The sequence below is a fragment of the Lissotriton helveticus genome, chromosome 4_1 (assembly GCF_964261635.1).
Source record: "Lissotriton helveticus chromosome 4_1, aLisHel1.1, whole genome shotgun sequence".
NCBI lineage: Eukaryota > Metazoa > Chordata > Amphibia > Caudata > Salamandridae > Lissotriton > Lissotriton helveticus.
Genome location: NC_136063.1, coordinates 1,034,297,532 through 1,034,319,205, shown reverse-complemented (window position 1 = coordinate 1,034,319,205; position 21,674 = coordinate 1,034,297,532).

The window sequence follows — 21,674 nt, the reverse complement described above, 5'->3', positions numbered from 1 at the left end:
CAGCAAGGGCCTTGAGGCTCACCCCTGTGGTCCCAATGCACACTGGGTGTCCTGGAGGCACCCAGGAGAGATATCCAGGCCCCGGGGATGGGGTGTTGGGTCTGAAATCGGCCAGGAAAGGGGGGCCGTGTGGCCCCACCCCATTTGAAAAAGGTCAATTTTTAGTTCAACATACACCTGGACCCCTATTAAAGTGATAGCTTTACCAGGTCTATAGTTGATTTTAACGCACTCGCTTCAATCTTCTCACCCATCAACTGCAACTTACTTTCCAGTCCCTCATTGGTGATGAAAAGATCTCTATTGAAGTACACTCTCGTAGGGCCTTTTGGGCATTGTACTGCCAGCCCAACGATGTGCACGCGCTAACCCTAGGCGTAGTTCGCGTAGTCGCGCTATGCATAGCTACGCGAAGTGCACTGCGCACTACGCAAGCTAAGCATAGCTACACGAACTGCGCAGTGCGGTAGGGAAAATGCTGTTCGCACTGATTGCCCAGTGCCGAATGCTTGTCCCCACTGAGCAATCATTGCAAACGGCATCTTGCACAGTGCATGTGGTCGGTTTCTGCCACTTGAGTAGATTTGCACTCGAGCAGCAGTTTTCTCAACGCGGACTGGTAGTTTCTCATCGCGAACAGTCGCGAGCATTCGCGACCACTCGCAATGGGAAACCTGACCTCCCCCCGTTGAGAATCTCGCTGGGAGGTTTATTTTCCACGCTCGCGATCGGCAACTTGATGTTGCTGATCGCGAACGAGGAAAAAGTCTCTTCAGGATGTCCTTTTGCTCACTTGCGGTCCCAAACTTGACGTTGAGGATGGTGAGCAAGCAAAAAAAGCCCGCTGCGCAATGTGGTTTTGCACTGTGCCATGTGCAATTCGCCTTAGCGCATAGTTGCGCAAACAACACAAACCACACGAGTGTAGTGTAGTCCTACGCCCAGGGTTATGCAAGCCCAATGATGAAAAATGCTACTTTTGGGTGGGGGAAGGCACTTGCTGCTATGAGCTCACACTCACAGTGACTGTCACCAGAACGCAAGTGAGAGTCTGCCTAGTCAGTGTGGAACAGTATACTCTAATTTTCACTGTATGATTTCAGAGGAGTCTGTAGTGTATACTTGAGTGGAACTATCCTCATCATCCCGCATTTACAGCATCATATGATTGGCTGAGGGTGCCTGCCACCTAGTCCTTTCCACTCCACTTATAAACCCCTGCACAAGGGAGACCCAGGGTACTAGACCCTGGACTTGGAAGGCAACAACTGCAATATCATTGAGAACTGGAACAAATCTGCTAACGACTCTGTCTGAAGATGACCTGCAGGACTAGATATGTTTCTCAAGGGCCAGTAGCTCTTCCCCCTCAAATGCCCCCTGATGAACAGTTGGAAAACTATCTGGACTCCAAGTACTTTGAAATATTGCTAGGAGGCTCAGGGGCTTTGGTGTGTGGGCAGAAGGTTGCTCTGCTGCCGGGTAGTGGAGGGGCTGAACAAATGCCAGCAGGAGAGGGGCACCAGAACCCAGTAGACAGAAGGTTGACACAGTGAGCCTGTGAAACCATCTGCCCACAATGTGTGCCCTTTAGAGGCCAAAAGAAAATTATCCTGGTAGCTAGAGCTGGCTACAAGGAGTAAGTTGCGCCCATGATCACTGGAATCAGCCCAAGGGGTAGGAGGTATTCAACTGTAAAGATTTGGACCTTTACCCTTAAAAAATAAACCAAGACCTTGGCTCTCTTCAGAACTGTCTCTTTTTTCAGCACTGGGTGGGAGATGGCCTGGGAAGTTGGCGCATCTGTATTAAATTTAGTGCTGTAGGAGTGGGTGTTTGCGAGGCCCCTCCCATTTCCCATGGACCCGGTGACTGACACATCTATAGTGGGTCCAAGGACCCCATCACTGGGACCCAGAACAAAGGAACAAAGAGGTTCTAGGCAGGCACCCCCTTCCCACTCCCTGTGCCTGTGACTGGACAGAGCAGGGAAGACCCAATCACACAGGGTGGCTCCTACCTACATCGCGGGACACCAGCTGCTCCCTCCAAGGGAGAAAACAGAGAAATGCTGGCTCACATGTGTGTGAGGAGCTAGACAGGCAAGTGGGAGTAGGCTTCACACATCTTCCAACTTGCCTAACTGTACTTGGGCACCCAGGATTACCAAAAGAAAAACAAACATACATACAGTGTGGCAATAAAACAACCCAAAATAATGGAGAGAGCCACTCATAAATTATTCATTGCCCCACAATGCCCTGTACAGACTGCTTTACACATTGTTCTTTCTCCTTTTGGTGCCCCAAGGAGGGGCAGGGGAACCACCAGTGCTTAGGAAGTGTACTGTGGGGGCTGCAGGAGGTAAAGCAGCAGCTCCCCAATATATATGTATAGGAACAAATCCTAGCTCTCTTCTGGCCTTACAGGCATAAGCCCAGGAGAGGATGTCATCATTTTAAAAACACTTGCTGGGCTGGAATGTTTGTTCTACAGCTTTGGAATGTAGAAATCCATAGTGGTGGGTCCAATAGCTACATTATGTGGCCTGAAGAAAGACTTTGACACATATTTTATTTGATTTTATTCAAGATTTTATTGACAGTGATTATTGATGGCAAATCAGTATTCACAACAAGGGCATTTAAAAACAATTCCGGAGTTAAATGATTATTAGTACCATGGGATGACTCCTTCCAAAGCCAATAGGCTAGGCTTATTTATTAATGTGATGATCCATTAACGAACCAAAACATTTTGCTTCCTATGTTGATGTGGTGATCACTTAAAAAAGCCAGTAACCTAAATTATTTAAAATGACACCTCCTTATATTGCAATGTTACATCTGGAGTATGTCAGATTATTGTTATTATGGGGGTCATGACTCACTAGGATCAAATGTGATAAATGAATGTCATCAAAGATATTTTCATCTACCATCCATGAATATTTGCAAATGAATGTGTAGTATCTAGTAGTATGTGTGTACTAAATGTACTTATCCTTTGTCAAAGTAAAAGCCCTGACTGGAGAATCATTTATTGAGTGTTGTTGTTGCTAGCCGATCCAGACTACTATCCCACACCACCTTCCCTGAGTATGTTTATGATTTTTCTTGTTCCCTACCCTGACTGTCAGACCTGGCATCCTTGGTGTGGTCTTTTTCCAATTTTTTTACCTTCACCTCTCCTCTTTTCTGATTTTTTTTTTGTTGGCTTCACCAGTGCTAACCAGCAATAAAAAGCCTGTGCTTTTTCCCTATAACATGCCGTATTTTGGCCTTCACCCGTTTGGAGCATATAATTCATTTTTAAATCCCTAGTATACGTTGTTACATGGTACCCAAGGCCTGCAAATTAAATGCTGCTAGTGGGGAACAGTACACATTTTACCACCCACTAGAGTTACCTTCTTTCAGCCTGGCAAAATAAACTTCTGAACAGGGCTAAACCTTCCTTTTTTGCATACAGATCCCTCCTAAGGTAGGCTCAAATAACACATATGGCAGGATGCATTATATTTAAAATGTAGGACATGGAATTAAGTTTTGCATATCCTAATAGTGAAAGACTCCTAAATTCATCTTTCACTAGCAAGGCCTACCTCGCTCATTGGGTAATATTGAATTTCCTCATTACATGTAATAAGTGCTAGCGTTTAATTGGGAGAAGATAGAAATAACACGTTTAGACTCAAATTAATTATAACTTAAAACTCTCATAACATTAGGAACACTTATTTCCTAACTGCGATTCTCCCCAAATTGCAATTAGGAAATCAGTATTACGATCGGTATTCCTAATGTAAGAAACTCTTTCGAGTTTAATTAGTGATTCCTATTGGATTGCAAATAGACCTATCTAATACTTATTAAGGAGGTAGGTTGTAATGTGTGACCCATTAGGAATCACGCAATACAAAAGGGGATGTTGGATGGAGCGTTTGAGCAAATCAAACACTCACCCCCAGTCAACTGATCTGGGTTTAATCCATCACCATTCTTTAGCTCACTCGGCCACCCCAGTTCAGACATGGCTATATGCAAATCAGTCTGACCCTGTGCCTCATGGGAACAGTCCAGCCCGAACTGCCAAGCCATGTCTTCCCTGGACCGGAAGCAAGCATCCTGGGACCGGTTTCGGATTCATAATCCTTATCAGCCAGGCTATCTTGAATCCAGTGGCCAAGTGAGCAAGGGACTCACGTCTGAGCATACCCTGCCACACTTAGGGCGAACAAAGCGATACAAAAGGGGATGATGGACGGAGCGTTTGAGCAAATCAAACACTCACCCCCAGTCAACTGATCTGGGTTTAATCCATCACCATTCTTTAGCTCACTCGGCCACCCCTGTTCTGACATGGCTATATGCAAATCAGTCTGACCCTGTGCCTCATTGGAACAGTCCAGCCCGAACTGCCAAGCCATGTCTTCCCTGGACCGGAAGCAAGCATCCTGGGACCGGTTTCGGATTCATAATCCTCATCAGCCAGGCTATCTTGAATCCAGTGGCCAAGGGAGCAAGGGACTCACGTCTGAGCATACCCTGCCACACTTAGGGCGAACAAAGCGATACAAAAGGGGATGATCGACGGAGCGTTTGAGCAAATCAAACACTCACCCCCAGTCAACTGATCTGGGTTTAATCCATCACCATTCTTTAGCTCACTCGGCCACCCCAGTTCTGACATGGCTATATGCAAATCAGTCTGACCCTGTGCCTCATGGGAACAGTCCAGCCCGAACTGCCAAGCCATGTCTTCCCTGGACCGGAAGCAAGCATCCTGGGACCGGTTTCGGATTCATAATCCTCATCAGCCAGGCTATCTTGAATCCAGTGGCCAAGTGAGCAAGGGACTCACGTCTGAGCATATCCTGCCACACTTAGGGCGAACAAAGCGATACAAAAGGGGATGATGGACGGAGCGTTTTAGCAAATCAAATACTCACCCCCAGTCAACTGATCCATCATCCCCTTTTGTATCGCTTTGTTCGCCCTAAGTGTATCCTACACAGGCTTCATCGCGGTCAGTCTTAATATTTGACTTATTCTCGTTCTTGTGTAACCAGATAACCTCAGTTTGCTAGTTTTCACTAAAAACTTTAAGAATTTATAACTCTGATTCTACTGACTGAACCTAATTTGTTTTGGTGTTATTTTATTCATTAAAATGAAATGTACTCTATTTTTCAAAATTTGTTTAGGATTTTTCTTGTACTGTGTTTTCACTTTATAACTGTTTGCATGCTGCATAAATACTTTATACCTTGCCTCTAAGTTAAGCCTGACTGCTTTTGTGTTACGCTACCAGAAGGTTGAGCACAGTTTAAATTATTTACTTTTGTGGTTCATCCTTACAATTATTGTGGTTGGTGCCTGAGTGGCGCTTCCACGTCCCTCAGCCAATAATCCAATTTCTTACACTGAGAAAGTAAAGTGCTACAATGAGGTACTTGGTTCCCGGTAAGGCAACAATTGTGAATCTATTACTTGTGTGAGCCTCAGGTCTTGCAGAACTAATGGTCCAATTTCTTACATTCACCTTGACAAGAATTGTGTGTTCTAACCCCTCTCAACCAAAAACTCAATTTCTTACAAGAGCTATCAAATCATGTGCTTGCATGAAATATGAGCCATTGTATGTTTCAAGAGGAATGCACATATTTTAATCAACCTATGACAGAAGAAGTTGGCCATGTGGCATTCGCAACATATTCCTAGAAAACAATCTAGAGTGGTTGATAAAAATATCAAAGTCCAGTCTCTGCAATCCTGTGCCATGTGACTATGCAACAGGCATAATTCAAAGTCTAGTTATATAGGGCATAATTACGACTGTAGAGGTCGAACCGCCAAGCCGCAGCGGCGGCATACAGGAGAACACTTCCAAGCGGGCATCATCCTGTCGCCGCATTACAACTTGACCACCAGGCTGGTAGTTTGACTGAGGTGGTTCCATGGTGTCGGCCTGAAGCTAATGCTCCTGCTATGCAGCACCACTTGCATGTTGGGCGCTCTGTTGCCATGCACCATGTCCTGCATGGCACACAGTACACGCACGATAGTGCAGGCATGGAAGGCACAACGTATGCCCACAACCACCCTTGGAGCCCTTTATGTAGCCCCTTCCCTGCCTTTCGGCTGACCTTTCTATGTGAGATCCCCACCATGAAAAGTTTAGCGGAAAGGCAGGTCGTAATCCCCTGAGTTGTGCCGATGCCGGCACCAACTTCATAGACTGCCATTTTCCCCACCGCCATGGCCGCAGGACCCGAAATCCTGGTGGTGACAGTGATCTTCAGGTCTTAGGACAGTCCAAGCAAACTGCTCGTAATCAGGCGGTCAGACTGCCAATCAATGGCGGTTGGTCCACGAGCATTGGTATGGCGGTCCCAAGACTGCTGTGCTTATAATCAGGCCCTGTTTGCTAAATACATATATCATCCATTAGACAAGGAGTAAACAAAGCAGGCCACGCTATTATAATGAACCTTTTGGACAGTTAGCCAAAATATTTATTTGTTGCATCAGATAATTGTGATGCCTAATGCCGACAAAGGTAATCATTTTGATATAAAATATGAAGTATGAAATACCTTCTAGTAACCATAGAAATTATATTTCAATTAACTAATCGGAGGGTTATCAACCTTTCAATATGTATATTCTATATATCAACTTTTATGATTGTGCAATAGTAGACTGCATTTTTGTTATTTTACAACATTCTCTACAAGCCATGACTTCCAAATACTGCTCCTGTTGGAAAGTGACCTTTTATCCAAATAATTTAATGCCATCCAGTACAAGAATCCTCATTCATAACTGCACCTGGCCTTATATATGACCACAGGTGCCACTTGCTTTCCATTATATGGATATTGCAAGTCACAGCAGAATTCCATGATCATATAGAGGAGTAAGGCTAAAGATAGATAGTGCAAGAGGTCTGCACTGCTGGATCATCAGTTTTTATGATGCTTTGGTGGCGCAGGCCTCTCAATCAGATCTATGGGGCAACGCAAAGCCACCCTGTGTGGCATTGTATGGCCTTATAGCTAAGGAGCAAGGCAGCGTTGCCTTAAACTACATCAAGAAGACATACCATGGGCTTTGTGGTGGAGTTTCCCATGCAATACCCATGGATTTTGACACATTCCTCGAGTGACAAGGATCTGTAAACCTGGGAATGCATCAAAACTGTGTGCCTCTCCAGAGGAGGCGTAACAATGAGAAATATCTTTGTTTCTCCTCATTATTTCCTCTTTCTATGATTCTGATTGTTTTTGTGCAGGAAGTTATCGCTTCCTGCACAAAAAGAATCATTCTAACTACGCAGACACCTTTGCACCATGTTGCAATTGTGCCTGCATTGGTGCTAGGCAGCAATTTGTGCACCAGCACAGGCAGCTAAGACAGGAATGGACTGTTTTTTATTAACACATCACATTCCTGCCCTTTCCTTTTGATGCAGGGCAGTGTAGCAAGAAGCTTTGCAATGCTGCTTTCGCCAAAATGTTGTCTATGAGGCCCTGAGTTGCTGTCTAAAGCTATATTACTCTGAGGTGACTAGCAACATTCTTATAATGTATGGCAGTGAGTAAAATATTCATTAAAGTACATTGCCATTCCATTACACGTCTTATCATTATTTTACACAGCATAGCACAGCAAGCCACCTTGCTGTGTTGCACTGCATGAAAGGGAAAAGGCAGGAATATAAAATATTTAACATCATACGGCGCATTCCTGTCCTTTCCTTACACTGGTGCACAATGTGCTACCTAGTACCAATGCAGGCACACTTGCGCTGTGGTGTAAGGCTGCCTGCATAGCAGACAGGATTGGTTTTGTGCAGGAAGGGACACCTGGTGGCCTTACATGGGTTGATAAATATGACTTAGTGACCGGAAAGATGGTGTATAGGCAGCACTAGTGACCGGCTCCAGCCAGCAGCTATAATCCTTCAGCCTCCTCCTGTTCCGAGGACACCTACAATGAGCACCGTTCAGGACAAGCTCAGCTGATATATGCCCCAGAAGCTGCGCTGTGACCTGGGGTGCTGATGATATGGAGGCATTGGTTCTCCAACCTAGGCTACAAGTGTGGTGAGGGCTGGTCCCAAGGAACAGATGGGGCTGGTGCGTGGGTCCGCCAGGCAGGTGATGTGAATGGAGATTGGTGGAGCCTCACCCTGGGTACCTGTGAATGGTTGTCAGTGGAGTAAGTGGTGGGGAGTGGTGGCGGTTGGCACATAATCCAAAATAACGGCACCAATCCTGGGTAAGCCGTGATGCTTCACATGGTGGCAAAACCAACAGCATGAACTGTAGTGGCAGTAAGCAGTGCTCCGGAGGAGGATCCTGGTGCCAAGTACATGAGACAGGGCCTCCATGAGAGAACATTCATCCCCATCCCTGATGTGCCTGGCATGCCTGTGACCTGAGGACTACAATGTGGTTGTGAGGAGGTCCAGCACCGATGAGGGGCCCAGGACGACATTGAAACTGAGTGAGATGGTGGGCGCATCCAGTGAAGCATGAATGGTGGCAGCCCTTGCCATCCCCCTCACTGATAAACTGATTGTATTCTCTGGGCTGGGAATCCAAAGGCAGGTTAAAAACTGAGCCAGAGGGGGTGGCTACCCCTGTGGTAACTTGGTGCCCTGCCCTCCTTGCCTGGTGAATTTGCACGTGGACTGGAGGCCTTCACCCCTCTTATTTTCTTCTATTCCCCCTCCTTCTACCACTTTGCACTGGTGTCTGACTCAGCTATCTTGTTCCCTCCTTCCAATTTTATTTTAACCCTTGTGTGGGTGAGTGTGGAGTGAGGTGAACCATGGAGGAGGCCTGTGTAGGGCAAGCAATATGAAGTGACTATCTACTGGGGCGGGTTGAACTAAAAGGAAGAAATGAGGGGTCAGAGTGTGTCTCAGACCAACATGACTAGGCGCCACTGGGGCATAACTCGCCTCATGATACCTTTATGGTTAGTTGGGAGGTTGGTTCTTGGATTCTGCCACATTCCAGAGAGGTCACTCTTCTTAAAGTTTGGATGGATGCTTGGAATGGGTGGGGAGACACACGTTTGGTTTGTGTGTGCTTACCTGCGGAGGTGGGAGTGGTGTTGAATACGTTTTGGTTTATGCAGTGCACAGGGATCCTAAGTCCTCCCAAAAGGACGAGCAATGGTGGAGCAGTAAATGGAGATGCCATGGGGGGTAGAGGGGAGAGGTCAATAGGGATCAGTGGAATGAAACTATACAGCATCACATGACATTGAGAATGCTACACATACTCACCTGGAATGTGACAGGTTTGAATTCTTTCATCAAGCACTACAGAGTAAACAACTACTTCTGATGGGTCAGGGTACATATCCCAATGCTGCAGGAAACACTCTTAATGGAGCGGGGCACAGAAAATGCAAAAGAAATGGAGAGGGCAGCACTGTCTCCATCTGGATGGCACCTAATGTCCCGTTCCAATCGCTTAGATATACGACGGATATAGAGGGGAGATATATCTTGGTGCACAGGGAACTGGATGGACTAGAACTGTGGTTCCTTAACATCAAGGCACCAAATGCGGATGGCGGAGTTCTATGGCTCACTGGAAATTAAGCTGCTATCATATGTGGGATTATCATCATCATCTGGGCATTGGATTTTAATTGTGTACTCCATGGCCTTCTATTCTATGAAAGTAATGGGACCCCCTCTAAGGTACTAATTCACAGGTCAGGGAGAAGAGGGGAAGGAAATATAATGTAGCAACTACTCAAAGCACAAACTACCTCATGACCTCTCTGTTTATTTGAGGATTTTAGCCTCTTAAATTCTTCCATGGCCTTCTAGACAGCAGAAAGACACAGCAGGGTGATGAGGCCAGCTTTGAAACTTGTGTCTGGAAGATACCCACTGACAAAACCAGGAGAAAACACTGCAGGATGTAGCAAAACTGAGTCCCGGTACAGTTCTCACTGTATGACAATCACAAACAGCGCTTATTCTTAGGTTGCGCACGGGCAGGGCAGAAATTTCTGTTAAACAGGTTTCAGGAAAGTCAAAAGAAAGTCAAACATTCTGGTCTGCAGGCTGTCCTGTTGACAAAAGGACACTGGTGGGGCTTACCAGAGCATAGTTCTTGTAATCCTTTTCTTGAGAATATAGTTCATCAGTTCCTGTGGTTAGTCAAATCCTTAGTTCCAAGACAATCCTTCAGCAACACGCAGGTTCTTTTAAATCGTCGCCAGTGTTGTAATCAAAAGATCTTTTGTAGTCAGGTGATGTATAGATATATATTGTAGATTTATTCATTAGTTAACAGCGTCAGAAAGTTACAGGAAGATGTTAAGTCCATGTGATGCCCCACCAGGAGCAGCTTCCATCCTGCTCAGCCTGCACACTCCAACAAACACTCACAACCTCACCAGGCACCCATCATTCCACGACATCATCAATCATCCAACATTCCAGACATCTCCAAGCACACCAACACTTATTCTGGCTGAGCAGTAGAGAAGAGATACATAGGCAAGGGGAAAGGCACCAGTAGATCATAACACATCCCCCTTCCTAAGGAAACCAAAACACAAATAGAATAATAAAAAGTACATAAGGCAATCAAAATACAGATTGGCAACAGTAGATCATAACAGCACCCATCAAACCAAATATGGCAGTTAGGTTGCAGGAAACAATGGTTCGATTACACTGCCTTGATATATGGAGGGGACCTCACCCTAACACAGGGGAGCTCTCCTCTTTTACACCCGCCAATAGCGCACAGAGCAGGTTGGGCATGCGGGGCATTTTCTATCGGAACATGCACTCCTATTATTGGAGTGTAATATGGGGGGACAACATCCTGGTGTCCCTCTGTTGCCCCTCCAATCTGAATCCCTAGGGGTTCCACTATACAAAACAGACATGAAGACAGTCCTACATAGATAATTTGATGTTAGTTGTTAGTTGAAACACAACAGAGTTGAATCGAGTGGAGTGCAATGGAAGTAGTGGTAAGGGGGAAAGCCTCAGCAAAACCTATGGCACCAGGCGGAGACTAGAACAGGACTTGTTGGAAGGAGAGGAGGTACTGATCGTCTACGGAGATGGGGTGAGCAGAGGACTGATGAGAAAGCGCTTCTCATGGTACAACATTTGGTAGCAACTTTGTGGGACAGACTGGACTGCCATGTGAGACGTGAATATAGACAGTGACTCTATTCTGAAGAAGATAAATTCGGACAATAAATGGCCTGGCTGCTCAAGTGTGAGAGGCCCACCCCCAATGATTCTAGCACTGACCAGGGTGGATGGCGTGCCCGTGGTGGACCATTAGGCCATAAATACTTTGCTGCGTGACCTGCTAGTGGGCCTGTATGGAGCTCCCGCAGAGGACATGTGGAATGGGTTAATAGCCCCCCTGGAAAAGGTGGCTGTGCCTCAACCTGAGGCAGCCTAGAGAGAGGGTTTATGAGATGAGATACAAATGGAGGAACTGCCAACTGCTTTCTGGGAAATGGTTCAGGGGAAATGCCAGGGGCTTGATGGACTTTTGTGTAATATTATCAAATGTATTCTGCTGAACTCCTCTCCAAGCTATTGGAGACACATGAGATCAGAGATCCTACAGACTGCTGTCCGTGCTGAATGTGGATACTAAATTGCTTGCAAAAATGCTTGAGATGACATTGAGCTGTGTGATTATGCACCTAGTGGGTGAAAACCAGTGCAGCTTAATGCGGGGTAAAGGTACCCACATGAACCTTTGATGTCTCTAACACATGATGCACGCAGTTCAGGGATCAGACATGGAGACGATGCTCATAGAGCTTTACATTGTCCAGGTTTTTGACACCCTTGGGTGGGGATACCTGTGGGAGGTGCAACAGCATATGTGGATAGGAGTGGGTATTGGTATACTGGGGGTAATTGGAATATACAGAGCCAATGGTGAGGGTATGATGGGAGCATCATGTTGGAAGTCCTTTCAATAGGACTTGGTATGAGACAGTGCTGTCCCCTGTCACCCCTCCTATTAGCATTAACCATGGAGCTGTTGGAGCTGTGCCTGAGGTGGAATCTCAGGGAATGGGGCTGAAGGATAGGGACACTGTTCATATTGTGTCCATGTATGCTGACAGCAGCCTTCTACATCTGACACCAGTGACATTGTCTGGCAGCTGGGGGGCGGGCATACATAACATCATGGAGCCCCTGGAGTGCAAGTTTGACTCCTTCATGTCATAAAAGGGTGCCCACAATTGCAACCCAATACCGTTAATGAAAGTAATGAAGAAAAACAAGGGTACCTTGTCTGGGCCCTGTGTTAACTTCTAGATATTAAATAATGCAACACTTGGATAAGTAGGGAAAATGTGCCCCGGTACCCTTGAGAGGCCATATATGTGTTGAGTGTGCGTGCAACCACATATTTTGTACATTGTACATACAATATAGCACAAGTGGCAGACTAGGGAACCAGAAACAATCCAACATCTCCCCAGGGGAACAGAACATGGGAGATATATGGACATCAAACTTTGTAATTAGGTGACCTAAGTGTGCTACATGAGCAATTAGCAAGTAGACAATGCCAGTGATGATGGACATTCTCCATGCAGGTCAGACTTCATGAAAGTTGGACCTGGCCTTTTAGCAGGGGTTTTCCCAAAATCTTTGCTTCCTCCTGCATTTTTTCTGACCTGTTTTTGTTGGCGTTAGGTCTCTTGGCACCTTACTACTGCTGATTAGTGCTAAAGTGTATGTGCTCTCTCTTCTAAACTTGGTATGATTGGTCTACATCTGTTTGGCATATTTAATTTACCTGTAAGTCCCTTGTACAGTGGTATCCCATATTCCCAGGTCCTGTACTAAATGCGTCTTGTGAGCTTAGAGCCCTGCTTGTGCAACCCACAGAGGTAGCCTTTCAAACCTGTCACAGGCCTCTTCCACTGCAGGGTCCGCATTCCCAGTTTACTGCCAGAATGAATGGCAATTAAAGTTACCTGCCAAGTCTGGAACTTCCCTTTTACTACATACCGATAACCCCTAAGGAAGGCCCTAGGCAGCCCTATGGGTAGGGTGCTGTTTAGGTAAAGATTAGGACATGGGCCTTATTGTGTGGTATGTCTTGGTAGTGAAAAACAGCCTATTTGGTTTCTCATGAAGGGTGTAGCGTTGCCATGTTTGGTATGTTTGAAATAGTGGTGTATAATCCTGCTTATTGGTGGAAGCAGATTTGCATTACTATTTCAGAAATGCCACTTTTAGAAGTGGGCATTCCTATGTGCTTATGACTCTTTTTGCTTTGCAGCCTGGCTCCAGAGAACATCTGGTTTAGACTGACAGGGACCGGTTTGTGCATTCACTCTAGACAGGCACAAATGGAGCGGAGATGTGCCCCCAGATCCTGATGGGTCTTTCTGGGCTTGAGTGGGGGGAGGAGTTGTTACCTGCACCAACTGTGGACTTAGTTTCAAATGAAATCAAATTGGCAGATTTATGTCTTTCGAACACTTCTGAGGATCTTGATCTAATGCTACTGCCCCAGAATACAAATTATATTTCCCCGTGCAGTCCTGAGCACTCCCTTCTTGGAGCACATCCAGTTTCCTTGTTAAATTTATCTACAAAGGACAGCATTAATTTGAGTGCAGCATCGTAATTTGGATCACGTCCTAAGATACTGTAGGAGTACATCATAATCACGTGTAGTCAACACTCGAATATATTAGAGAAGATGGTATATTGCATATTTAAAGTACTTCACATAAAAACTAATGAGATTTATGAATTGTTTGCCTAGAAAGGTGACTAATAGAAATTTCTGAAATACTTATATATTAATATTCCAAGAGAAAGCCAATTTTATAGCATGTCTCATTGTGAAGCTGATGATTTAAAATGTATGTGCAGACTAATGTTTAGACATTTATACATGTAACAAGGAATTTTATTTATAGTGGTGTGTTTTGAAATGACATCTTCGGCGCAACATTTGCCATTTATTCATTCGTAAGGACTACATTTGCTATATGCTGAGTAATGTGCACATATTTGCAACCCTGTGCACAGTTGGGTTGACATGATTTAGCAGTCTCAAATATCTTCTAACATTGGATTCACTTTTAACCTTCAATGGAGAATATGTTGGTATGCAATTGTTTTGTTTCTACTGCAGGTGGAAAAAGGCTTCATTATTTAGTAAAGGAGAGTTTGTGCTTTAGTAAGATAGCCCGTGTTTACTGCTGGTACTTGCCGTGAACTGCTGCAGGACTTTTGTGGGACACAGAAGGGGCTGCTGCATCGCCAGAGTGCCACAGAGTGCAACCCTTGCCGTCTCCCTGCCAGGGGAACACATCCCCCAGCATCCCACGTGGAATGTACGCCGCGCATCATGCTGGTGAGCACCAGGAGGTGCTCATAAGGGGGCCAGGGCTCCCACAGCGCGGGACCCACGCGGGCATGCCTGGGCCATGCCCAGGCAAAGCCCAGGCCAAGGGCGGGCCCATCCGCGCCCGTCAGAGACCGACAGAGGCCGGGCTGGGCCACGGCTCTGAAATCCATTTTTGAAAGGTACAGTGATTTTGACTCTCATATTTAATTGCCAAAAGGTGCAACCATCTTTACTGAAAGGACCACTATATCCTCTGGGCACATCTTGTTTGGACATTGGACATTGGACTCCTGTCCCTTTGATATTTTTAATTAAGGGAGTGTGCTTGAAGGGCTTACAGTCTGACACGCTGATTGGTGAATTGCTTTTATTTGGGCCGTCTATTTTGTGCTTTGTAATTTGTGTGCAACATACTTAACATGGGGAAGCGAAAAACAATGTCTGCCCAGAAGAAAAAGTCAGCTAACTTAGGAGAGCATTCCCGTCAGTCTTTATTAAACTACCTCACTGGTGCTGTTGGCGCCATAAAAAGGCAGATCAACACAGTTGAAGAGGCCTTGAAGCCTGGGGGCGAAGAGAGTACTTTACCGAAAGTTAGTCCTGAGATAGTTGGAGATCATAGAGATAAAACAGGCTCAAATGGCCGTGTGGTGAACATTTCTGATCAACTGTCAGATAGTGAGCAGGAACTTGATGCATTGCACCAGCCACCGAATAAGCGAGCTAGAAACCCGAGTAACTGCCATAGCATCGGCCCGAGTTCCACTGGGGGGGAAGTAATAGATTCTATTGCAGTAGAGAGACCTTCCCCTAAAACCCGAAAAGTGCCCAGAAAATTATCAAGTCTGCACCAGCTAACAAATCTGAAAATTTGGAAAAAGTAATAATTAGCTCAAATACGCGAATGCAGACGGAAGTAGAAAAATTAAAAGTAAAATTCGAGGCCCTAGACAGTTTGATAAGAGATAGCCTTGGCAGCTTAATAACTAGAATTGGTGCAATTGAGGCATCGATATCCAAATGTTTAGATATTGTCCAGCTTACAGCATCAGGTAGAACTAGTTCAGTTGACCATACCATTAAAAATGACCAGTTAGCTTCTAGCTCACATACAAGACACATGGGTTCTGCCATCACCAGAATTAAAGTTTCATTAGCAGTACCCCCTCCAGCAGCCCAAAACACGTTAGTTGCCAATTTACCGGCCCATCAAGCCTTGTTGAAGACAACCACAACTTCCCTGTTAGAAAATCCTAGTACTGTGTACCAGAACCCTGGGACACAACATGTTACGCGTTTAGATTTTCCTTCAGCATCCACACTGTATGCAGTGGTCCTAGTTAATGTCCCTGTATTGACTGATGTGGGGGAAGAAACATGGGTGAATCTAAGGAATAAGGCTCTACAATGGTTGGGTTGTAGAACAGGGTAACTGCTAAACTGTTTGACGAATTTAAGATGGTAAGGAGGGTGAGCTGGTTGGGGAGAGGATCAAAAATCTTAAAGGGGACTGCGTTGTTTTGCCATTTAAAACACCAAACCTTGTGAAATTGATTCTAAACAGGGTTGGGAATAATTTTACAGGTAACACACAGATTTAGCGCTGTTCCCCTGGGATACTTCTATCAGCCTTCAAATTGGAATCCCCCTAGTCCAAACTGGGCAGATTCTACGCTGTCCTACAGAAATCAGTTTAATATCTCCACCCATAATCGTTTTGATAGACTCAATGGGCTGGAAGAAGTAGACTGACTGAGATTGGGGGATCCCACTGATGCTGTTATTTTTAGTCCACTTGTTGATCTACGGCAGACGGGACCATTAACAGACAGCCTAAACTGTATTAGTATAGCACATCCTACACAAGAGACATCAACCAACATAGTCGCTAATTGCGAAGAGAAGCGGGATGACCCTGTGCATAATTCCACTTCTCATGATGAAATTATCCCCACTAATGGTATGGGCTATAGTGGTTATGTAGGCAGTAATGCTAAGGATACTAAATGTCAGATTATGTTTTGGAACGGGGCTGGACTAAACACAAAGGTGATCAATAAAGCGTGGGTGGATTATGTAAACAAATTTGAGATACTAAGTTTACAAGAAACTTTGGTTAAAGAACCTATCCACCTGTGTGGCTTTAAAACATTGCATACCCCAGCCATTAGCTCGACGTATGGCAGAGCAAAAGGGGGCCAATGTACCTATATTTCCAATCATCTAAAATTCAGGACAGTAGAGATGGTCAATAATAAAAGCTATTATCACATTGTTAGGATACATGTGGACAAGGCATTATGTGTAGTCATTGTGAATTTTTATAATAATGCCCCCTCTGAGAAGGTGGAGGAAATGTTGGGAAACCTATGTAGAAATGTAAAAAATCTACTTGGCTGTATTACTAAAGATGTCTTTGCCACCTGGGGAGGGGGATTTTAACTGTTTCTTATGGCACAAGGGGGAAAGTGTACGTGTGGGATCACACTTGGTAAAGACACTAGTCTTCCACACTTTTCACATACAGTGTATGGGGATCTCCTGAATGACATCATGTTTTCCTGTGATATGGGGTTCGCTAACAGTCTGTGCCTATCAGAGGTCCCTTTCAGTCCAACTTTTAATGGTAGAGGCGTTTTCGGAACCATTGATGACATTTTGTAACCTGTAGACACTCTGCACGTGTTAGGAATTTTTGGACACACAATATCGCTTTAAGTGACCACTTCCCGTTAAGTGTTGATATCCTGGTATTTAATCAAGAGCTCAATAGGAAAAACAGATCTGGGCAGTTCTTAAATAATATTGATTTGAGCAGACAAAATGGATAAACTTTGAAGTGGACGAAAGTGATCCCAGAGGATTTTCTCTTCAATTTATTGACAAAGTGTAATGCTAGTTTCCATGCTTGTTTGGATGAAAATTCCCCTGATTCTGTAATTATAGAGAACTTTACAGTTATTTTGGCCCAAATTAAAAAATGTCATTGGGTAGGCGCCAAAGGGCGTAGTGCTAAAATTAAGAGGTGGTTTGACTCTTCCTGTACTAAGGCCTATTCTAGGCTCAAACATGTCTTAAAAGCCAGAGTCAAGGATCAGGGCTTAATGAGGGAGGCCAGAAGGAGCTATAAGAAGGCTCTTATAAAAAGGAAGGATGAAATGAAAAAGGAAGCATGGAATGCCCTATATGAGGCTTCTATGAATCATGATACTGCCACTTTTTGGAAGACGGTTGACGCGTCTTTCTTTAATGATAACTCTAAAGCAACTATAGAGATTGCTATCTCGGAGGAAGAGTGGGTATCACATTATGCTAAACTCTATAGTGACCAACTTTCAGGTGACCAGGCATCGGCAGGGCTGGAACTGGACTTGGAGCTTTTAGCCACTTTTCAGAAACTGGACATGGATTTTACTCTGAAAGAGGTTAATTTGGCTATTAAAGCCAGTATGAGCAGTAAGGCACCGGGCCCGGATGGTGTCCCGGTTGATTTGTTTAAAAAAAATGTGGTGCTATGGGGACCCCGGCTCACGCTACACTTTAATGCATGTTGCTCTATGGGTTTGCTAACGACATGGTATGAATCCACCATTGTACCCATATTTAAGAAGGGCAATAGAGCAAGCCCAGCCTGCTATTGCCCAATATCACTATTAGATTCCACAGTTAAGATAATCGGGCGCGTGGTCTTAGATAGACTACAAACATGGGCAGATGAGCAATCAATCATCAGCGATCTTCAATATGGCTTTTGAAGGAGCCTTGGCACTATTGATCAAGGTCTAAATCTTCATATTCTTTTAGATGAATATACAAAAGTCAAAGGAGGGAAGCTGTTTTTAACTTTAGTTGATTTAATATCAGCATTTGATTGCTTCAATCATGAAAAGCTGTGGGCAATTCTGGACAGGCTGGGGGTGGATGACCATATAGTTTCTTTTTGTAGGCAACTATACTCATGGGCAGGGGGAAAGGTCCGATGTGGAAAGGATGGGGATTGTACCAGGGTGTTTCACATTTCAAGAGGGCTGCAGCAGGTCTGTGTCCTTGCCCCATTCCTGTTTACTCTATATATTAACGATTTAGAAAGCACTCTGCTTAGGTAGTGCAGGGATCTGCATATGGCAGCGCCACGACCTATCCCTGCACTCCTCTACGCAGATGATGCGGTTTTGATGGCCCGAATGCCCATTGCTTTGCAAAGGGCCATAACGTCCTTTTCGCAATTTATGACTAACTTGGGCCTTACAATTAATTGTTCTAAATCTTTCTCCATGAGCTGTGGGTCTGGGGAAAAAGAAAAAGAAAAAATCAATTTACATCAACTCGAAGGCACTAGATAATACAACCACATTTCCGTATTTGGGGATTCAGTTCGATCAGACTGGCTCCTGGCGCAATGCAATTAAAACTAGATGGCTCCTATTTTGTAAGTCATTGATGGCACTTACAAATTTCAGCAGCAAAATGGGTAGGCGGTAACCAGGGGAATTGTTGCGTATCTACAAGGCTACATGTGTAGCGATTGCTACTTATGGTGCAGGCATTTGGGGGTACGCTAACGTTACCACTATACAGGTGGAACTTTACTCAGGTACCTTTTGGCAGTTCCGGACAGCGCCTCTAGACTAATCTGTCACACAGAACTCGTCTGCCGTACCTTGAAGATGTGATTAAAATTCAACCTGTCCTTCTGTGGCATAAGGTTTTGACCACTGAAGAGTCTGCATTTAATCACCTTATTTTAAAGGACGTAATGAGTATCGACGGGGCTAATAAGATAAGATGGCTACATTATGTTAAGATTTTCCTATCTCAAATAGGCCATAAGGAATATTTTAGTGATCCCAGAGGATTTTCTCTTCAATTTATTGACAAAGTGTAATGCTAGTTTTCATGCTTGTTTGGATGAAAATTCCCCTGATCCTGTAATTATAGAGAACTTTACAGTTATTTTGGCCCAAATTAAAAAATGTCATTGGGTAGACGCCAAGGGGCGTAGTGCTAAAATTAAGAGGTGGTTTGACTCTTCCTGTACTAAGGCCTATTCTAGGCTCAAACATGTCTTAAAAGCCAGAGTCAAGGATCAGGACTTAATAAGGGAGGCCAGAAGGAGCTATAAGAAGGCTCTTATAAAAAGGAAGGACCAAATGAAAAAGGAAGCGTGGAATGCCCTATATGAGCCTTCTATGAATCATGATACTGCCGCTTTTAGGAAGGTGGTTAACGCGCCTTTCTTTAATGATAACTCTAAAGCAACTGTAGAGATTGCTATTTTGGAGGAAGAGTGGGTATCACATTATGCTACACTCTACAGTGACCAACTTTCAGGTGACCAGGCATCGGCAGGGCTAGAACTAGACGTGGAGCTTTTAGCCACTTTTCAGAAACTGGACATGGATTTTACTCTGAAAGAGGTTCATTTGGCTATTAAAGCCAGTATGAGCAAAATAATGTGGTGCTATGGGGACCCCTGCTCACGCAACTCTTTAATGCATGTTGCTCTATGGGGTTGCTAACGATATGGTATGAATCCACCATTGTACCATTATTTAAGAAGGGCAATAGAGCAAGCCCAGCCTGCTATCGCCCAATATCACGATTAGATTCCACAGTTAAGATAATCGGGCGCGTGGTCTTAGATAGACTACAAACATGGGCAGACGAGCAAACAATCATCAGCGATCTCTAATATGGCTTTCGAAAGAGCTTTGGCACTATTGATCAGGGTCTAAATCTTCATATTATTTTAGATAAATATACAAAGTCAAAGAAGGGAAGCTGTTTTTAACTTTAGTTGATTTAACATCAGCATTTGATTGCTTCACTCATGAAAAGCTGTGGGCAATTCTGGACAGGCTGGGGGTGGATGACCATATAGTTTCTTTTCGTAGGTACCTATACTCATGGGCAAGGGGAAAGGTCCGATTTGGAAAGGATGGGGATTGTACCAGGGCGTTTCACATTTCAAGAGGGGTGCAGCAGGATTGTGTCCTTGCCCCATTCCTGTTTACTCTATACATTAACGATTTAGAAAGCACTCTGTTTAGGTAGTGCAGGGATCTGCCTATGGCAGCGCCACAACCTATCCCTGCACTCCTCTACGCAGATGATGCGGTTTTGATGGCCCGAATGCCCATTGCTTTGCAAAGGGCAGTAACGTCCTTTTCGCAATTTATGACTAACTTGGGCCTTACAATTAATTGTTCTAAATCTTTTTCCATGAGCTGAGGGTCTGGGGAAAAAGAAAAAGAAAAAATCAATTTACATCAACTCGAAGGCACTAGATAATACAACCACATTTTCGTATTTGGGGATTCAGTTCGATCAGACTGGCTCCTATTTTGTAAGTCATTGATGGCACTTACAAATTTCAGCAGCAAAATGGGTAGGCGGTCAACAGGGGAATTGTTGTGTATCTACAAGGCTACATGTGTAGCGATTGCTACTTATGGTGCAGGCATTTGGGGGTACGCTAACGTTACCACTATACAGGTGGAACTTTACTCAGGTACCTTTTGGCAGTTCCGGACAGCGCCTCTAGACTAATCTGTCACACAGAACTCGTCTGCCGTACCTTGAAGATGTGATTAAAATTCAACCTGTCCTTCTGTGGCATAAGGTTTTGACCACTGAAGAGTCTGCATTTAATCACCTTATTTTAAAGGACGTAATGAGTATCGACGGGGCTGATAAGATAAGATGGCTACATTATGTTAAGATTTTCCTATCTCAAATAGGCCATAAGGAATATTTTAGTGATCCCAGAGGATTTTCTCTTCAATTTATTGACAAAGTGTAATGCTAGTTTTCATGCTTGTTTGGATGAAAATTCCCCTGATCCTGTAATTATAGAGAACTTTACAGTTATTTTGGCCCAAATTAAAAAATGTCATTGGGTAGACGCCAAAGGGCGTAGTGCTAAAATTAAGAGATGTTTTGACTCTTCCTGTACTAAGGCCTATTCTAGGCTCAAAGAAAAACCAAAGGTGATGATGGACGGAGCGTTGACAATACAAACACTCACCCCCAGTCAACTGATCTGGGTTTAATCCATCACCGTTATTTAGCTCACTCCGCCACCCCAGTTCCGACATGGCCATATGCAAATCAGTCTGACCCTGTGCCTCATGGGAACAGTCTAGCCCGAACTGCCAACCCATGTCTTTCCTGGACCGGAATCAAGCTTCCCAGGACCGGATTCTGGCATTACAGCCGTCTTCAGCCGGGCTTGCTTGACTCCAGTGGCAAAGTGAGCAAGGGACTCACG